The following is an 8198-nucleotide window of genomic DNA, read 5'->3' as shown; positions in this document are numbered from 1 at the left end:
ACATCGAGTTCACGTGAATCTTGCAAAGTGCACCAACCTTTGCATCGCAAATGATGAAAATCATATTGAAGATGTTATTTGTTAATATTCCAATTAAATAAAAATTTCATCCATTTCATTTCTTGAAAATATGCATTTTTGCCTATGTGTCCAGACTTTAGGAAAGGCCTGTACATTGTGATGACAGATCCATTGAAACACTGGAGAATTGCCCCTTCCCCAACATTGTGGTATTCCACTTTATTTCCAACTCTGGGAAAAGAAGTCTGAAGCCCAGATTATCTAGGCATAGGTTTCCAAAGTGGGTGATACCACCCCCTGGGGGGCACTGGAATGATGGAGGGGTAGTAGCTTCGGGTGTAATCGGGGGGCATTGAATGAAAATAAGGGGGTGGTGGAAACATAAGGAAAGAAAAGATAAGAAAATTTTGAAAAAACCTTTGTACATGTTTCATTTGTTGTGTAACAGAGTTAGAGTCACAGTGATTATATTATTTTACAAATAAACACACAAAATGCAAGTTATAACTGATCAATGGTCAAGTCCACCAACAGGTCTTAACAAGCAAGCATTGGCAGGCGTGTGTCACATTGTCTAGAAGTCCAGCATGCATTGGAAGGAATATGTGCATGTAATGACTTATTTACAATACGATACTATAAGGTTACATGACACAATATTGCATCATTAAAATTTCAATGCAGGAACTCCCCCCCAAAATTTATAATAAATTATTAAACTTAAGATGCATCACTTAAAAATGTATATATTTTATACTTTTTTGAAATGATACAAACTTCAAAAAAAACTGTTAAAGTGTTAAGGAAAGTAGATTTCCAAGGGGGTGCTAAGTAATTATTTTTTTAAAGAGGGTGGTAGGCCAAATAAGTTTGGGAACATCTGATCTAGACCTATTTACTAACACGTCAACATCTCTGTCCCCAAACTTTTGCCATATATTTTAAAAATCTGTCATACAAATAAAATCTGAGTATTGAATTTCAGTAGTTATCATAGTTTGAAAAAATGACTTATTTACATGGTATTAATTAGAAATAATTTATCATTTATTACTACATTCTATCTAGTCTCAGGGCTTGTTAAATAAGTGTGCAAAAAAAAGAACTATTAAGTCAAGCCAAGTCAGCAAGTATTTATTAATGCTGTCCCTGTCTGTCTCTGTCTGTCTCTGTGTCTCTGTGTCTCTCTCTCTTCCCCTCTCTCTTCAGGGTCAGCCGAACAATACATCCAACAAACTGTAATTTTGGAAGGAGCCACTACTTTTATTAGACATTTAAAGACATTTTGCAATGAGAATCCAGTTTAAGTATCTCTGTATTTCAGGGGAAGCCCTTGAAGGGAGTGATGATTGCCTTTTAGTGACTTCTGTGTTTGATTAACATTGTAGTATCTCTATAGCACCTTTACTTCTTTCAGAAACCATTGAAAATCAGAAGTGATAGTGCCCATATTCTGTAGGGTTACTACACTGTGTAGTTTCTTGCCAAGTGATTATGAAGTCAACATGATATATTGAACTAATAGACAGCCTGGGAGAATTACTAGGATATCTTAGGGCTATGATTTCATTTTAATTTAGTTTGTTAAAAATAGGGATGGAAGAGAAGAGATGAATTTTTCTTATTTTAGATTTCGGAAATCCACGTGGACTCAAACCTTTTATTAGTTATGTTGTTTTCACTCAAAAAAAATCATACTCCTTTCAGGAAGAATGCTACATAGCAAACTCCCAGGAAAAACAAATCCACCCTGCAATTTTAAAAAGGCCTTTGAAGACGTCCATAAACCTTGGCAGTGGTTCGCACCAAATAGTTGGGAGTGATCAGGTTTAATAAAGAATTTTGCTGGTTTGAGAGTTTGTAAAAGCTAGGAGGCAAAGATAGCCAGCAATATATTCTCATGACTAGTAACACAAGATTCCATCCATCATTTGGCAAGGAAGCCTAAAAATCCTAAAAACAAAATTGTCCAAGAAGATCAGTAGATGGTCATTAGCTTGGAGATCTTGGATATTTAATTGAATAATCAAACAGTTTTTACCCTTATGATACAATCTCCTCTCCTGTCCCCTCCTCCCCACCCCCAGACATGTGCTGCTAGTTCATCTTTCAGGCACCGCCCTGGAACATCTGTTGAGTGGTGTAGTGGAAAGAACACTTCCAGAGATAGATGTTGAACCCAAATCAGGTACTAGCATAAAAGTTTGATGTTTACTAAGTCTTGTTACTAACTTGGCTGCAAGGATATGAATTTCTGGACCATAACAACTCTCAAACCCCATCTACTATGTCAGAGGGTTTGTGATCCACAATACTGGAAGGAGTAACCCACCCTTATGAAATCACGGTTCTTCAGAGCACCAAAATGTTAACTGAAAATAGCTATTTAAAAGACTTTTTACCTGAGGCAGCATGGTATAGTAGAAAAGATAGCAGGTCCCTGAGCCGGGGGTTCTTATCCCCCCAACACATGTTAGTTATCACTCAGTCATGTCAACAAGCATTTGTTAGCATTTACTATATAGACTAGGCACTGTGCTAAGCACTAGGGGAACAAAGAGAAGCAAAAACAATCTCTTGCCTTAGGAGCTCACTGGCTGATGGGAAAGACAACATGTAAATAGCTGTTGTCATTGAGTCATTTTTCAGTCATATCTGACTTTCTGTGTTTGCTGTTTCCTTCTCTAGCTCATTTTACAGATGAGGAAACTGAGGCAAACAGGATTAAGTGACTTGGCCACGGTTACACAGCTAGTAAGTGTCTGAGGGCAGATTTGAACTCAGAAATATGAGTCTTCCTGGCTCTAAGCCCAGCAGTCTATCCACTGCTCCACCTAGCTGCTCTATGTGAATAACTAGGGTTGTATCAATTAAATACTGTGGGAATAGAAGGTAATCTCAGAAGGGAAGGCACTAGCAGCTGGGGAGACCAGGAAATGTCCCCTGGTGAACTGCAGAAGGAGGGATTTGAACTAGATTTTGAAGGAAGTCAGGGAAGCTAAGGACAGCTAGGGCAAAAATATGGAAATGGGAGATGGAGCGCCATGTCAGCCAATGTTGTTAGACAATATGAAGACTGGAAAAGTAGGAAGGGGATGGGCTTGAAGGGCTTCAAATGCCAGGCAGAGTACTGCCTATTTTGTCCCAGAGATAATAAAGATACACTGGAGTTTATTGAGCAGGCAGATGACATGGTCAGGTCCTATGCTTCAGAAAAATCTCTTTTACAGTTGAGTGTAGAATAGATTGGAGTACAGAGAGACTGGAATCAAGAACACCAGACAGAAGGGGCTACTGTAGTAGCATTAGTGAGAGGTGATGAAAACCTACCAGGGATGGGGAGCCTGCATCCTTGAGGCTGTATGTGGCCCTCTAGGTCCTCAAGTGTGGCCCTTTGACTGAACCCAAACTTCATAGAACAAAGTTTGGATTCAGTCAAAGGGCCACACTTCAGGACCTAGAGGGCCACATGTGGCCGAGGCCACAGGTTTCTCATCCCTGGAAATCAAACCTAAACTAGCATGGAGGCTATGTGAGAGGAGAGAAGACATATATGAAGATAATGTGAAGGTAGAAATGATAAAATTTAGTAATAGTCTGGATATGTAGGGTGAGTGCAAGTGAGACTGAATGAAGTAGGCATTCAAATATTAACCAATATATGAGAAAGTACATTAAAAAGCAGAGTATTATAAAAATACAGGATGTTATTATTATTAGTTTATAACCTCAGAGTCTGAACAAATTATTTTTATGTTAGAAATAATAATAAAGGAATAAAAGTCATCCAGAAGCAATGTGAAAGGGGAAAAGTGAAAATGAGAGCAGATATATTTAAAGACTGAGTAAATGTATATTTAAAATGACTTGTGAGAAATACTCAGGGAGGACAAGCTCTATTCTACCTGACAAGTCAGATTTCATGCCCTCCAAAAAGGGGTAAAAGCCAGAGCTGTCAGAGTTTATTTTAGGAACAGGCTGATATTTTCTAGTTCCCAATTCTCACTTGAAAATGGAAATTAACTTCAGTTTCTTTCTGCCACTCTTCTGTCCGCACTCTTACCCTGCCATACATGTAGCATGATATCCCCTTGTGTTGGAGTCCAAAATGTTTATACACTTCTAGCTCCAGAACATTTGTCATCATTCCCTAATCCCATGAATGTTAGTACAGAAACAATTTGGCATTGATTAGCTAAATGAGGTCTGTTTATTTGCCCTCTGGAGCTAGGTAGAAAACCCAAGGACACCCCAAGTTGCCATGTTACCTGCTGCTTTCAACATGAAATCAGTCAGCATGAGAATGGTAATGAAGTCACTCTTTCTGTTTTGATAAGAGAGTGGCCAAAGATCTCAGGCATGGAAGGCATTTTAACAGCGTCCTTATAGAGGGACGACTGTGCTCTCTATTAATAAACACAGTCTCTAGGTTCCCTGGAGCACGGGGACTATTTGACTGCTCTGGATTCCTAATATTCTCACATACTACTTTCACTCTTCTCATATCTGTTTCAATGAAATTCTGATTGCTCTAATATGATTTGAACACATAAACTGTGCTCAATTATTGTCAATTAATGTCAATAGGCTTGGTCTCAGAGAAGAGTTGAGGGAATATTCCTCCATCCTTTACACGCTTTACAAGGGGCATGGAACACTACACACATTGTCAGACACAGTTGATGTGTTGGTTGGCTTTTCTGAATTATTTTTTCCTCTCTATTTCCTTTATTATTTTTATAAGGTGTGGATCATTAGATAGGGGAAGGAGGAGAGGTATATTTGGAAATGAAGTTCATACTAAAACAAGTTATCAAAAAAATACTAAAAATATAAATTAGCATCAAATTATCAGTTTCTTGTCATAATGAAATACTCCAGAGAAAGCTATGATTTGGGGGTAACTACCAGAATAGACAATTGGAACTAGTCTCTTTATTCTATACCTTCCAAACTTATTAAATGAATCTCCAGAGTAGTGCTAGCTGCCAGGACCATAATGAGAGTTGAAAGGAATATGCTAATGGAACCAAGATGGTAGAAAGGCAGGAAGATATATAGCCAAGCTCCTTTTTGAAACTCCAAACAGATCGAGGAAATGTGCTGAGCTGAGTCCTAATGGGGAAATCTAAGGGAAAAAAATTACAGTAAGTTATTTTTCCAGTTAAAGTAGGCATGGGGAGACCGACAATACTGGGGACTAGGTCTAGCCAGAAAATGCTGTGTGGGGCAATCCAGTGCAGGGAGAAGTTGTATACTAGGCCAAGAAGTCTCAGGTCCAGCACAGAGGGAATTTACCTTATGCAGGATCTAGGAATAGATACTACCTGGCAACTCTATCCCTCATTACTCAATTCTGGGTCACAAATCCAGGGTGTCCTTAGGAGGAGACCTACACTTAGGAGTGGCATTCTAGCATGAAGAGTGGTCATGGGCCTTAGGCTATTGACTAAGCAAGGAGTAAATTTAGAATCAAGCAACAGTTATATGGTTCAGACCCAGGAGTGGAGTGGGTTCTTACTCGTAGCTCTAACCCAGTATTAAGCCTGCAGTAGGATAACCAGAACAGGAATCCCATACCAAAGGAGATCTCACAGTTCTGTCACTGTGAATTAGCAGAGTTTTCCAGTTGGCTGACAATGGTTGAGTCCAGCAGCAGTCTACTAGAATTCCAACTGGAGCAAACCCATAGGCTCAGACACAAACTCAGGTCAGGAACTTAAAAAGTTGAGGCTAGGATGGCAGAAATCAAACTTCTTCCTGAATCAGACCATTTTGGAAGCATTAAAAGCTTGCAGGTCCCCTGCCTGAGCTGTCCCAGAGATCCTAGGATAACACAACACTCACTCTCCTCGTTACCTCAAGAAGGTATCAGTAAAGAAAAAACCCAGAGTGGTCTGATGAGACCATTCCCACCAGAAGGATGCAGTGGGCCAATATATGAAGTCTGAAGTCAGGAAGTAGTCTAGAAGAATAAGTAATTTTTTAAAAAGGTTCCCATCGTAAAAAGCAGCTATAGTGACAAGGACACTCATGATATATACCCAAAAGAAAACATTCACTCCAAAACATCTACAAGAAAAGCTTCAAAGAAAAACAGCTTGGGCACAAGTTTGACTGGGATTCTTGGAAGAAATGAAATAAGAGTTTAAATGTTTTTATAAATTAAATAATAGTGGCAGAGGCGGAAATGGAAAAGAAATGAGAGCTATAGGAAAAAATTAGAAAGAGTATTAACAGTTTAGTGGTACAAAACTAAATTTCCTGAAAATTAGAATGAACCAAATGGAAGATAATGACTTGGAATGAGTGAACCTCACTCTCATCTGATTTGGCTTAAGGAGGGAATAACATACATACTCAATTGGGTATGGAAATCTATCTTACCCCATAGGAAAATAGGGGGAAAGGGGATAAGAGAGAGGAGGACGATAGGGAGGGCAGATTGGGGGAGGGGGTAATCAGAAGCAACCACTTTTGAGGAGGGACAGCGTCAAAGGAGAGAATAGAATAGATGAGGAGCAGGATAGGATGGAGGAAAATATAGTTAGTCTTTCACAACATGACTATTATGGAAGTGTTTTGCATGACTACCAATATAGAACCTATATCAAATTGCTTGGCTCCTCAATGAGAGTGGGTGGGGAGGGAGGAGGGGAGAGGATTTGGAACTCAAAGTTTTAAAAACCAATGTTAAAAATTGTTTTTACATGCAACTGGGTAATAAGATATACAAGCAGTGGGGTATAGTAACCTATCTCGCCCTATAGGAAAATAGAAGGGGAAGGAGATAAAAGATGGAGGGCGGTGATTGGGGGAAGGGGTCATCAGAATGCATGCCCTCTTGGGGTAGGGGGAAGGGAAAGATGGGGAGAAAGTTTGGAACTGAAGATCTTGTGGAAGTGAATGTTGAAAAGTAAAAAAAAAATTAATGGAAAAAAGAAGACAATGACTTTATGTGACAACACAAAACATTAAAACAAAGTGAAGAGACAAAGAATGTGTAGGGCATCCCATAGCAAACGCAAATTGAGGAAAATAGATTGAGGAGAAATAATTTAATAATCAATGGACTACCTAAAAGCCATGCCCACGAAAAGAATCTAGACAGCATATTTAAAGAAATGATAAAATAAAACAACCCAGGTCTCTTAGAACCAGGAGACAAAGTGGAAATAGAAAGAATCTACTGGTCACCTCCTGAAAGAAACTCCAAAACGAAAACTTCCAAAAACAGTGTAGCCAAAATTCAGAGCTTTCATGTCAAAGAAAAAACATTGCAAGGAGCCAGAAAGAAAGAATTCAAGTGTAAGGATCACATACAATTTAGAATCCACTACCATAAAGGAGTGAAGTGTAGAATATAATATTCCAGAAGGCAAAGGATATAGACTAAGAATCAAGTATAACTTACTCTGCAAGATTGACTATAATCCCACAGGATTATGGACCTATAATGAAACAGATGAAGGCAAAAGATATAGATTAACAACCAAGAATAACTTATCTAGTAAAATAATATAATATTATAGGGACTTACATGCTCTTTGCTGAACTGAACAATCATGTTGACTCCCTTACAAGAGGCTGGGGAATAGGTCCATCACTAATCTAGATATGGGAGCTGGGGCGAAGGACCATATGACCTTACTAAGGAAGAGGCAGTATTTCTGTACAATGTTGCTCTTTGAGGCCAATCAGAAAACCCATCTTTGATAGAGCAGTATGGCACAATCTCAAGATACCCATTCAGGATATGGTGTTACAATGCTAGTCAAGTCTACCATGCAGCAGTCACTGTCAAAGCTCTCATGGAACACATATTTCACCTTTCTGGGTCTCCCTGTGCCCATGCATCGCCTCTGATGAGAGCTCCCATTTCACTGTGAAGGAGACCCAAGATTGGGCCTACTCTCATTCCATCCTCTGAATTTTTCAGATCCTGTATCATTCTCCTTCAGCCAGAATTATTGGATATTGAAATGAGGAACAACTTCCTCATCATGCCCCTGACTACTGGGTTACATATTCTACCTCCCAGAAGTTGATTTGTCTGTGACAGAACACAACACTAAGAAGGAGAATTCTCCAGTCCTATAGTTTCTTGGAACAAGCCTCCATAAAAATTCATCTTTTAAGAAGGGTCTATTTGAATCATAACCCTGGTTATCCCTCTT

The sequence above is a fragment of the Trichosurus vulpecula genome, chromosome 6 (assembly GCF_011100635.1).
Source record: "Trichosurus vulpecula isolate mTriVul1 chromosome 6, mTriVul1.pri, whole genome shotgun sequence".
Taxonomy (NCBI): Eukaryota; Metazoa; Chordata; class Mammalia; order Diprotodontia; family Phalangeridae; genus Trichosurus; species Trichosurus vulpecula.
This window is presented reverse-complemented; position numbering follows the sequence as displayed.